We start from the raw sequence: 13,831 nt of genomic DNA, 5'->3' as shown, positions 1-13,831 counted from the left end.
GGTCCAAACACGGAAGCCTTCACAAGGTTTATCCATTTTGTGACACGAATGCTCAGAGGGAGAGTACCTCACCCCAATTGCCCGATACTCAATGGACGCCTGGATAAGCATTAAAGTCTCATGATGCGAATAACACATATAACTTTTTCTTCAACTGTACCCAAGGAACACCGTATTCACAAGATGATGCCAAAAAAATGGTCAATCGCCAAGGAAAAAATATGAGACATATCCAAGTACATGAGAGTCAACTTGCCTCTTTAAGTAATCTCTCTAAATTTGACATTTAAAGGTGGCGATCATAGAGTCTTAAGGCATGGTGCAACTAATGTCAGAATGTATCTCATGAGTGAAATTGACAAGAAATGTGCATGCATTTTTTTTTTAAATGTGCATTTATGTGACCCATGGTTGACTACTCATACTTGAAAAAATATGCAACACCCAAAAGAATTTTTATTTTTATTTTTTAATATATGAATGTTTTTGGATTTTTTGTCATATGCCAAAAACAAAATCTTTTTGAGTTCTAACTAAATAATGACAGATTAAGAAACAAAAAGAAAAAACAATATAAATCAACTGCGGTACATAGGAAACTAAGCAACACATACTAATAAATACAAACCATAGCTCTAGGTATTGGATAGACAAGAAAACCAACATATACTATGGATGCAAAAACAAACCTTTACAATGCAAGGTTAATTCCTCTGGATGATTCAGTGTCATCTAGAGTGTTGGTAGATAAATTCTCTCGATGTCTCAAGTCTGACTTCCTCACCCATATAGGTATAGTCTTGACCTTTTTAACTCTTTCAACAATTTTAAACAAATGAATAGGGCTTACATTCGTATTCTTTTCATGTGAAGTCGTCATATATCTAAGCCTTTGCATTCTATCAAAACCATAACCAAAACGATGATACTTACCCCCATTTTTACTAACATCTTGATATTGAGGTAGAGCATCGGGGTACCCATAGAGTTCAAAGCAATTAGGTCGAATGTGACCCTTTACCCCACAAAAATAACATGCAGGAATAAACTTGTTATGATCATGATAATACACTAAGTGCACATGTGAAGTGCTTGGCGCCTGTAACTTCCTACAATGAGGTCTAATGTGACCTTTAACACCACAAGAATGGCAAGTTGGCATAAACTTAAGATAAATTTACCTCACCACGCTTGGTGATGGTATGTTCAACAGCTGCACTTTTCGTGTTTACTTTTGGAGAATTTGGCTTTATGCGAGCATATTTCACTTTGTTCTCTTTGACAGGCGACTTGGTTTTATTGGCCACAAGAGAAGCCAGTGCACTGCTATTCGACTTGACAAATATCATTTTTCCTCCCGCCTTTGACTTTAAAGATCCTTCTACTTCATATCCAAGTCCACCTCTATCCGATGCCACTTTTTGAGATGACAAAACTTCATCTAAATTTTGTGAACTTGTATTCAATTTCTTAAAAGTAGTATTGGCCTTGTCAAGTTCAACTTGCAATTTTGCTACCTTTGATTCAAGAAGCTTGTTAGTCTCAAAAAGGTTATGCATATCATTTTCACGGTTTATATGTTAAGCACATCAAATTCATTGAACACATCAATTTTTTCTTTCTCACATTGTTTTAGCTCTGTGGCTAAACTTATATTAGTATTTTTTTAAAAGAACGTTTAAATTTTTTTGTAAATAAAGTCATAGCTTCCATATCGTATTTGTCCTCTCCATCACTAGTTTGGTTAGTCTCAACCTCACAAAAAAATATTACTTGTACTCTCACTACCAGATTTAACGCTATTCGCATAGAAAAATATAGAAGAAGCACATGCTACATATTAAGAGCTATCAGAAATCGGAGGTTTGATTTTAAAATTGCCTTCTCTTGGTGAATCCATAATAGCAAATTTTTTTAAAAAATAAAATTAAGGATCCACTCTAGGAATAAACCCTAATATTACGAGCGACCCGTTCTGATACTAATTGAAAAATTCTAGCTCGCCTAGGTTTATAGATTTGCTATTTTTAAATCTCGATCAATGATTCACCAATCAATAACTAAACAAATCACACAAATGAAAGAAATAAACAGAATAACACCAGATATACATGGAAAGCCCTAAACGAGAAAAAACCACGGGAAGGAATCAAACGCTATAAACATTGTGTAGTTACAAGTAATCTTACCATACGATTTAAATCCTCACAATCGAGCCTAAGACCTACATGTCGAATCCACGTTCACCACACCCAGTGCTTGACTGCCGCTGCCTTGAATTCACAAGTCTTCCGTTTGCCTCTCGAAATCTACCGAAAAACAACTATAAGTTTGTTGAGATAAAATTGAGAACACCTCTTGGAGTTTTATGGTAGCTTGAACAATTGATTTGAAACTCCAAGATTCAATAATGAAAATGTTTCTCCTCACAGAAACATGTATTTCAACTGCTCTCACGTATATAGGTCAAAGAAATAATAAATGAAAACATGTATTTATATGGACCGACTTTATCCTTGTAATTGCCTTTCCAAATATGGCTCCTATATGCATGCTTCGCTCCGTAAACCTCGCCTTCAAATAAGGTTGGAAAACCCCAAGCGTAGGGCTAGATCGTCGGTAGCATAATAAACCGGTAAGACCGGGATCATACCACAGGGATTCAGAGATAGCTTAATCGGATTGTAGGTTTTATATGGTGAATTCGGCGTTTAAGACGGCCAACTAGGTTTTGCTTTAAACAGTAGAAATGCTAATAAAAAGACTAGAATTGCGCTTTATGAACTAAAAGAGGCAAGTCTAGGGATCGTTTATCCCTTGACAAAGGCCGTTACCGGTTCTCAAATATAACTCAAACGAGAGCCACGACCGCGTGCTCACGCCTGGAGGATTTAACTTTAATGACTACGGTTATTGAAAGATGTGATTAAACAGAGGTGAACCAACTTGTTTAACAAATTAATTGAACACATAGGAGGCCACGAGCCCTTGGTAAGCTGCTTGCCAAGACCGCTTGACTGAGCTCCTTACCAAGGAGTTAGCACCCCTAGTTTAGACCAAAAATGCAAGTTAAGCCCTATTCCAAAAACCATGCTTTTAAGCCCAAAGTTTTGAGAACCAAATAACCACCTAAATCCTCGGGAAAGATTACCCCGAGACTTAGCCAAACAACTACTCACACATATTGAAAAGACTAGAATTCATGCTAGAAATGATGAACATATTTAACCGATGAAAATGAAAATAAATTTGATATTAGTAAGGATCTAATTCGTACAAGCAACTTTAATAAATGAGAAATTAACAAACAACAAATTCCTTAAGGAGTTCTTGACGGAATTAACACAAAAGCTTGGTAGCTTTTAATGGAGTTCTAAAAACTTAAAAAACTTAAAGTTGTATTGAATGATAGAGATAAAGAAAAGAGAGGGTGACCCTATTTATACAAGGTGGCCTCTTCTCTCCCACAAAGTATCTCAAAAATATCCTAAAAGTAGCCAAAAGTAGAAAATATCCCAAAAGTGGAAGGTTGAAAAAGTAGCAAAAACGTGAATTTTTCTGCAGGTTGAACCAGTATTGGCCAACTCCCAGTACCGGTTCAAGGTTGGCAGAACTTTGCTTTTGGCCTTGCCTTGGTCTGAACAACCCGACAATGACCCGACGCCCTCTCGCCACTCAATTAATCACCCGACAGGACTTGGTGGGAAGACGCCACACAGCCTTCAGTGCTCGGATGTTTCCGAAAGCGATCTTTGACGATAAAAAATTGCCTTAATTCAACGTTTAACCTGAAACTAAAAAAAATAACCTTACGTGCAAAATGGACTAAAAACGATAACTTAAGGATTGAAACGCTACAAATTAGAGGACTTTAAGCACCAAGATTATACAATCTTGGGTGCTTATCATTGCTGAAATCCTCTTGCCTTGGTCTTCTCGATAGTCTTCCACTCTCATTACCTAAAGACTCAACCTATCAAATACAAAAGATTTGATTTCCTTCCACTTCCTAAATAGATACTCTAGAATTAAAATGAAAAAGAAATTACAACTCAATTAATAGGGATACAATTAAATATGTATTTTTGTCTTGGGATTTGTCAACACAGAGAGACCGTGGCCCATAGTCCTAACAATTACATTATGAATCAAGCACTAACATATGCTTTTATTGAACACTAACATACTCTTGTAATATTGGGAAGAAATTTGTGTACAACACGTAACCTTTATTTAGACACAGATGCTTATTAACCTTTTTGGTCCTCAAAGTATCAATTTCATCTCATTTTGGTCTCCAATAAACGAATTAGAGACATTTAGTCCCCCACGTTTCAAAATGTGTACCAATGTAGTCCCCTACCACTCACACCATTAGCCCTAACATTAAAACAGGGGGCACTCTTGTCTTTTCCCACTCCCAACCCTTTTTTCTTTTTTAATCACCCAACCCTTAATCCTTTTTGTGAACCAAACGGAGGAGGCACTTTATCAAATCAAAATCCTATTCAACTCCCCCATTTTAGAAAAGCATCGAAAATAGGTCTCAACCCAAAATCGACTAAGAGATGAACAATCCGAGATTGATCATGGACAATGGAGTTGGCAAAGGTACAAAAATTGGTCTTTTCTCTCTTATTTTGAAAGGTTTGGTTCGTTTGCATGGGTTTTGGCTCCATTTGTGTTGATTTCGTGTGTGTGTGTGTGTGTGTGTATAATAGATATCATACAAGTATTAAAATGTGTTTGGATAACCATGTGAGTTTTCGAATTTTTTGCTTTCAGAGAATCTATGTAGTGTAGAGTAAAAGAAGGGTTTTTTTTTATTGCATTGTGGCCATTTTTCTTTACTTTTTTCACTGGATGTGGTCCTAAAAGCTGTGTCTTTTGACTATGCATATATCCCTTGACTTTTTTGCACAGGGTAATTCAGACCCTTCTCTATATTCACTGGAAGTGCATTATGGGGGTAGGTTTAGTGTTAGACCCATGAAACTTTACACCGGGGGTAAGATTGACAGATTTCATAAACTAAACCCAAATTACATATCAATGTTGGAAATGGAGGCCTTGGCCCAGGAGCTTGGGTATTCTGGCCATGTGGCCTTTTACTATAAGAAATCTGGTTTTAGTTTAGACAAAGGGCTTGTGCCTTTTAGTACTGATAAATAGGTATTGGAAATGACGAATTTTTTGCATAAGTATATGGTTGCTAAAGTTTACTTGGACCGTGAAGGAGGAGAGACTTTACTTGAGAGTTAGGTGGGTAGTTCCAATGTAATTGCAGCCCATCAGAGTGACCCAAATCTGAAAAAGCTGTCTGAAGTTGAAGTATGTGACCTAACCTTAGAAATAGAGCATAATGTTGGGCCTATTAATGTAGAGACTGGGTGTGGGCCTATTGATGTAGAGACTGAGCTTGGGTTTTAGGAGCTTCTGCTTATGGACCCTAGTGTTGGGGTTGACATTGACTTTGGGATTGAATCAGATTATGTTAACTTAAATGAGGACATTGGCAATGGGCCAGAACATGTTGCATTTTGGGATTTAGGGTTTCATGCCACAGATATATTGGAATTTGAGGAAGATAGGGTTATTTCATCAGACAATGACTCATCTAATGTTATGTACTATAGTGACCACTCATACATAGAAACTAATGATGATGAATTGTATGAGGCCTCCATTGATAAGGAAGAATTTGTTGGTGTACCTAATGAGATCTCCAAAGGGCCAAAGGTGTGTCAAGATGGGATCTTAAGTGATGGGGATTCCAAGTATGATTCAAACAACAGTTTTTCCAACTCATCTGATGAGGAAAATGGGCACACTAGAAAGTATGACTTCAAGAATTTTAGGCCTGAAACAGACATGGAAGATCCTCGATTCAAGGTTGGCCAGCTATTTAGCACAGCATAAGACTTTAAGGCAGCTGTGAAGCAGCATGCAATCAAAAACCAAAGGCCTTTAAAGCTTGTTAAAAATGACAAAAGAAGGGTGAGGGCTAGGTGTCAAGGTGAGGAGTGTAAGTGGGAGGTGTATGCAACAAAGGTATTGGCAAAGAGTACATACCAGGTGATGACATATACTAGCAAGCATAATTGCATTAAAACATATTCAAATATGAATGTAACTTCAACCATGATTGCAAGGAAGTGCCAGGATGATTTGAGGGCCAATCCAAGACTACCATTCCTACATTCAAAGACAGAGTGATGAAAGAATTAAAGGTAGATGTAACAAGAATGCTTAAGTATACTTAGAGAGGAGTTGGATAGGATTATAGTACCTCGAATTGGATCGAATTGGTTCAAAAACGAAACTTGAATTTTGGAGAAGAAGACCTCGGTTTTCTTTGATCGGGGAACCTTGGGATGGAATTGGATGATGTTTGGGGATGCTTGGGGTTGGGGGAAGTGATTGGGACGGTCAATTTGGGTTTCGGTTGGTTTTTAAACACAAACCCACTTTTTTCTCTTCACTTTCTCTCTCTCTAACTCCATTGATTAGAGCTCCAATTTGCCCATGGTTTTCTCTCATTTCTGACTCGGAGGAGCGTGGGTGGAATGGTGGTATGTTCGTGGTCAATGGGGAGGGGTTTTTATAGGCAAATTTTGGATAGAAAGGATAAGATCACATTAATGGAAGTTGGGTTCTTTGGATTTGGAATGGACGAATTTGGATTGAGTTTAAGGTCAGGGAGAGAATATGAAGAGGATAGGAAGGAATTAAACACGGATTTTTCTTGGCGGTGAAGAAATTTTTCGGTTTGGACAAGGGGGAATGAATTTGGTTTTTCTTGGAGAGGAAGGAAAATGGGGAGTTATGGCTAGAGAGAAAGAGAGAGTTGTGGGAGGAAGAGAGGCTATAGGAGGGAGGGAGGGAGGGAGGTACGGGACATGCATGCGTACATGCATGTGCGTAGGAGGATAAAAAATGCATGTGGTATAAATGCATGCATATATGTATTTTAGAAAAAAATATTATTAAGAAAGTAATTCTAATAATAATATTATCAATGCTATTAATAATATTAACTCTATTATTAAAAAAAATAGGGTTGAAAATCGGGGTTGTTACAACCTTACCCCCTTAAAAATAATTTCGTCCTTGAAATTGGGTGTACCTTCTGGTGGAAACAGACACGGTTAGTTGGTGTGCCCTGCCCGTTCCTAAGTTGATTTCTCGATTTCTCAATGTCGCTAAAGAATTCAGACAAGTTGGATGGTTTTGTCCTTGGGCACACTTCTTGCTATGATCCTTGATCTCCATTGGTTGTTCCTCGAAGGTGATGTTCCCAATTAATGCTGTCAAGACTTTAGGGCAAACATTACTGCAGTCAGTTCCAAATTGCGAGTTGGATAGTTCCTTTTTTGCGGCCTCAATTGGCAAGATCCGTAAGCGACAATCTTTCTATTTTGCTTCATTCCATTCGAACCTAACGCCCTTTTTGGGTTAGTCGATTTATTGGTTTTCCCAAGATAGAGAAATCTTGAATGAATCTTCTGTAGTAACCGGCTAATCCCAAGAAACTTCTTATCTCGAACACTGTTGAAGGTCTTTTCCAGTCCATGACTGCTTTTACCTTGTCTTTGTCGATTGAGATTCCATTCTCTGACACCACGTGCCCTAGGAATTTGACTTCCTTCATCCAAAATTCGCTATTGTTGGCCTTTGCATACAAATGATTGTCTCGAAGTACTTGTAGGACAATTCTCAAGTGGTCTTTGTGTTCTTTCTTCGTTGGAGAGTATACGAGGATGTCATCGATGAACACTACCACAAATTTGTCCAAGTACGGCGCGAAAATCTGGTTCATCAGACACATGAAAACTGCAGGAGCATTGGTTAGAACGAACGGCATGACTACGAACTCGTAGTGTCCGTAACGTGTGCAGAACGTCGTCTTAGGTATATTACAATCTCAAATTCGCAATTAGTGATATCCAGACCTTAGATCAATCTTCGAGAAACAAGTCGACCGTCTCAATTGGTCGAACAAGTCGTCTATTCTTGGTAGAGGGTATCGATTTTTTATTGTGGTTTTTGTTGAGTTGGCGGTAGTCGATACAAAGTCGGAGCGTCTCTTCTTTCTTCTTGACAAATAGGGCAGGGGCTCCCCATAGTGAGGTACTGGGTCGGATAAAACCATTTCCTAAAAATTCCTGCAGTTGCGTTTTCAACTTGCGTAGCTCTGTTAGAGTCATCCGATATGGGGCCATGGAAATTGGGGTCGTACCGGGTTGTAGCTCGATGGTGAAATCGATTTCTCTTAGTGGCAGTAATCTCGGCAATTTCTCAGGGAACATGTCCTTATATTCGTAGATGATACGAGGAAGGCCTAACTTCATACGATTCGTTTCTTTCAACTTGAGGCTCACTAACCATCCAGAGAGCTTATCACGCCACCTTGCTTTGTACGCGTTGGGTACAGAAAGGTCTTGCCTACCCCCCTTAAATGAGTAAGGCCTCCCTTGCTGAACACGATTTTTCTCTTCTCTTATGACAATTGACAATAGCACTGTGGCTATTAGCCGACCATTGACGTCAAAGTCAATTCTTTTTGTGACCTTAGAATCACAAGCCAAACGTAGGCCTAAGACTCCTTCTACTATAATCTATCCATCGAGAGGCATACGGAACTTGAGGTTGGAATGTAGGTGTAGTCGTAGCGGTAGTCGCTCGTATGAGTTGCACATCCTTGTTGATACTCCATATTGCGTTGAGGTTTGAGTTGGCATTGAACTTGGGATTCACGTGAGCATTGTCGTTGAAGTAGGCAACGTTGTTGTTGGAATCAGGACTATGCGTATTGTCCTTGCTGGTGGGGTCGACAAAATGACCGTAGAGGATGATGTCGTCGACCTTTTGTGCCAATCTTGTAACGACTGCTCCACGAGGTTAGGTTTAGGGTCTTGAGGGTTTCTAAATATCTGGTTCTCAAAAGGAAGTGCATGCAACAACATTCTCACACTGATCCTATCCTATTTTCGATCATTATCCGCCTAGAGAAAGGAAATTCTTCTTTGACAGGTACTCTATTGAGTAGCCTTTCAACAGTACTCTTCCTATATTGTCGAGATTTGTCTCTTTGTCTTCTTCGTACTGGGATTCTTTGTCTCGTTTGATCAGCTAGCCAATTATAAAAGAAACGGCTCTTTTATCGCTTCCTTCTAATCGAAGTCAACGTTGATTTCATAACTCCTCGGAGTCTGCGTTGCAACAGGTAAATAAATATTATATGATATACTTAGGTAGGATATCTCGTGGTTTAGAAAAGTAATACATACGGTAAACGTTTAGCTACTCGAATCTACGCTATCAGAATGTGGTCTACCCAATCTACCCAAGTCTGAGTGTTGAACCTATGCTTTGATACCATTTTGTAACGCCCCGATTTTCTAAGGAATTTTGGAGGCAATAAAAATAATAAAATTTTATTGAAGCAACTCCAGAGCGACTCTAGTCTTGATACATATACCAAGCGAACTCGATCTCTATCCCTGGTATTTCTCTTATGTCCGACTGCTCCTCCATTGAATCCTGCACCCTCTGGCAAATTGATCGCCAAAGCAACTGATTTACCAAGATACAGACGTATCCGTGAGTGATAAATCACCTAGTAGAATAATCCAACCCAACTACCCCTCTTATTTTACAGCTAGGAAGCAAACAAAATAATATTGATGCAGAAGAATTGAACAGAAATTTCACACATAACCGATTTAATACTATCCATTAGCCTAATGTGTGATCTAAGATCTCAACCGCGAGATCTTTCCTCCCATATCCACTAACTATGACCGTGTCATGGAAAATCCCCCCCTTGCTTGTCCTGCACACGGGGTCCTAAATGAATACACCTAAATTATGTACTTAGCATGAATTCATTTAAGACCATAGCAGGGGGCACGATTACCCTTTGGAACTTCCCATGACGTACCATACGTTAGGGTCGCTACCATTCCTAAGCCACTAACTATGATCGTGTCATGGGACAATCCCCCTTGCTGGCCTTGCAAGGGCACGATTACCATTTGGAACTTCCCATGGCGTACCATACGTTAGGGTCACCACAATAACATCAGCGGACCCCGCAGGTCACCCTTAGCCAGGGCCAAATCATAATCCACAATCTCACAACTTCAACACTTTACTATTTTTCCCATTAACTTAGTATCGTCTAGATGAAATCTATTCGTATACCACTCCATGTCTTTAGGGTTCAATCTAGCATTCAAATCAAGTATTGAAACAATATATAATTAATCAAAATAATAATTAAAACAATAACGAGCAACGCAATCACATAACTTTTTATAAATGGGCCGTTGCCATTAGTCCTGTATGGCCAAGATGTTATTAATAAAGCAATAAACTTTTATCAACAAAAGTTTTGATAAAAAAAAAAATTATATACACACGCGCGCACACACACAAACACATATAGGCTTGCATAAGTATTTTAAGAAATTAGATTAACAACTAATTACGAACAATAAAAAAAATTAGAATAATTATCATGACCTTAATAAGAGTCCTACGGTCCTACGCAACATGATCGAGTGTCGAAAATTGAGTTCGGATGGTCGCGAGATTAATATTAAATAAAGGTACTATCGAGAATTACCGAAAGTAGAATAATTAGATAATAATTAAAATACATTGAGGTTAACAAGGTTTTATCCTAGGAGTGTAAAGAGTCTAAAAAAATTATTCAGATATTAATAACATGATTTATAAGGTCATAAAGATTTTTCGTATGTAAACTTTTGAATGAAAATAATTAAATAATTAATAAATAGATTAAAAAAATATGATATTAACAAGGTATGATCCTTGAGGTGTGAGAAGTCTAGGATAAATAGTTTGGGTGTCAAAAATGAGGTTTGGAAGGTCGCAAAATGGTTTCGAATGTTTTTTTCATCAAAACCGAATGGAGTTTGCGGTTGGGGTCCTGGCCACAATGTCTGACCCGATCAACCTTGCGGTGGAAGCCTCCACCACTGCTTTCCTCTAGACCTTGCAGCCCGAACCTTCCGGCCGTGAGGTTGAACACAGTTTTCGAATTTTTTTTGTTTTCTTCCATGTTTTGATGCATGGGACCCCATGGAGTTATGGGTTATGTCACGCCCCGCCCCGCAAACGGCACCCAGAGTGGGCCCGAGTCAGCGCGGCCACGTGGCATTCCACACAATAGACCACACCACACTCTACAACCAATCAGAATACAAATTAGCGAAAGACTTCTCACTTAAAATACAACCAAGTCAACGCCCAAAACCTCAACTCTCAAGTTATAATAAATATCTCTCTCTCCAATTAATTACATAACATTTAGGTTAGCTTCTAGACGAATCAGCTACGCAACAATCTAACCAAAGACATCACCCGACGCTAGTCTAGCACTCTCCAAAGCGTTGACCAGTAGTGGACCCACTCTAAGCCACCTGCTACCTGGCAGTCCAAAAAGGAAAACCAGAGTGTGTGAGATATAGAAATGCTCAATAAAATGTCACAATACCCAAAAGAATATCAATAATCATAACCACCACATTCTCCAAACATAGCAATATTATTCAATAAACAACCACATAACAATAACGGCATGAATGTAAATCACACGAAACTCAACATAAGTACTCAATCGTATAACCACATGTATAAACACCAACATACAGTGGCACGTCTGCCACATCCCATGTACCCAAGGAATTGTGTCCCGCACACCACACTCCCATTCACCGTTAATTAGACGGCATGGCCCACGATATGGTGTGACTCACTCCACAATCCTTTCGCGGGTACAATCAACATACAACAAGCATGCATACCATTAGCTAAACAATATATAGCATGATATACAATTTCGACCACATATATCCATATCAATAGCTAAACCTCGATTAGCATGATATCATTGATATATAATCACCTCCACCGCATTATTTACATATCGATAATCATATTGAAAGCTAAAATACCATTAGCAAGATATATACATACCACCATAGCAATATCTTATTGAGAAGAACCATATCAGACACACTCACCTTTCATTCGACTGGAGTATGCCAAACTTACGGTTTCGGCACCTCCTAAAAGACCGGCTCGTTACCTAGCCACAAGTTAACCCATATTAGCATATGAACATCTAGGAATGTTAAACCAAAAGCTAGACTAACAAATCATAACATGCCTTCTACACTAGCTAATGGGGCAAACATTACACAAAGTCACCAAAATCTCTAGAGGTGTCCGGGAGTACCCACGTACCCGGGAGACCTCACACATCTTTTCCATACTCCAAGGTACTCCAACACACCCAAAAATATCAAATATAAAGACCCACAAGTGTACAATCTCAACCAAACAGACCAACGCAACAAAACTCCCAAAACAGGAACGACAACCACAACCAGCCTGTCTTATTTTGGCCATATCTAATTAAACAACATGAATTCCAGGGCGACACTTAAACCATTGAAAAGTAGACTTCTTCTTCTTTGAATCCATAGGTCATACATCAAAAACAGAGTTCGGGTAACCTAACTACGGCCTTACGATTATAGCTTCAACATAACAGTAAAAACTGGTGCAAAGGCAGAATTTAGGTCAACTTTAAATGCAAATCTGTTATCGCTCGGACATACCCATGACGCATGGGACGTATCGTTGGAAAGCTCTATGTGTCTAGTTTCTAACAAAACAAACGGTGTGTCATTTCGAGTCCCGAGCTAGGAGTTATGGCCATTATACCAAAGTCCGTCGGTGCTGTCAGATTCTACGCGGGAATAAGTAAAATTGATTGAAAAATCATAACTCTTTCATCTTAAACCCAAAAATATTGAAACCAACACCAAAAGTTGCACCACTACAAGCCCTGCACTCAGTTAAAATCCCAGGTTCAGAAACGAGAGGAGGTTAACCCAACAATCAAAAGAAAAACCGATTTGCAACCATTTTCGCCCCAGTCAACCAACCCTGCTTTAGAAATTCACCAAAAATTGTATACTAAACCAAATTACTTGATTCCAACGCCAATCTCTTCTTAACTTAAATATGCAGCTCCTATAAAAGACCCAAAGCCACCCAAAATGTTCATCAATGCCCAGAAAGTTAAAAGAAGACAGCCAAGCACAGAATCGCACATCCAGCAAACAGCCAGTATTCAAAGATTCATAACTAATTGTGTGATTATCGGTTTTGCATGATCTTGGTACCGAAATCTTCGTATTGAAACGTACTTTGACAGTTATGAAGACACCAAAAATTGATTCCTAGCAGAAGGGCCCCCAAAAGACAGATTACCAAAACCCACGAATTTGACCCAAAACATGAACTTTGTCGATTTCCTTTCAAAACTCAATCCATGGAGAATCTAGCCACACAAACATGAAATTAAACATGGATTACACTTCTAGAGTACAAGAACTTACTTGTCACCGAGTTGGATCGTCGAAACCGGACCTCTCCTTCCTCCCTCCCCTTAGCCGTGACCTCCTCCTCCCTTTCTCTCCCCCTCTCTCTCTCGCTATGTCGGCAGAATTGGGAAGAATCTGATGGCTATTTAGTCACTTAGGAAGAAATCCTATGTGGTCACCTCTCCTCTCAACTTATACTCCAAACCAATAACAATTCTCCATGTAAATCACACCAAGGCCCCTCATAGAATCCAACAAATACAAATTAAACCCCAAACCTCAAAATTAAATTGAAACTCTAAATATCCCGGGATGGGTGTTACAGGTTAGGCCTAAAAATGCTTATGTATACTTGAGAGGAGTTGGATAGGATTATAGTACCTTGAATTGGATCGAATTGATTCAAA

This window comes from Rhododendron vialii, chromosome 11a (genome assembly GCF_030253575.1).
Source record: "Rhododendron vialii isolate Sample 1 chromosome 11a, ASM3025357v1".
NCBI classification, from domain to species: Eukaryota; Viridiplantae; Streptophyta; class Magnoliopsida; order Ericales; family Ericaceae; genus Rhododendron; species Rhododendron vialii.
This window is presented reverse-complemented; position numbering follows the sequence as displayed.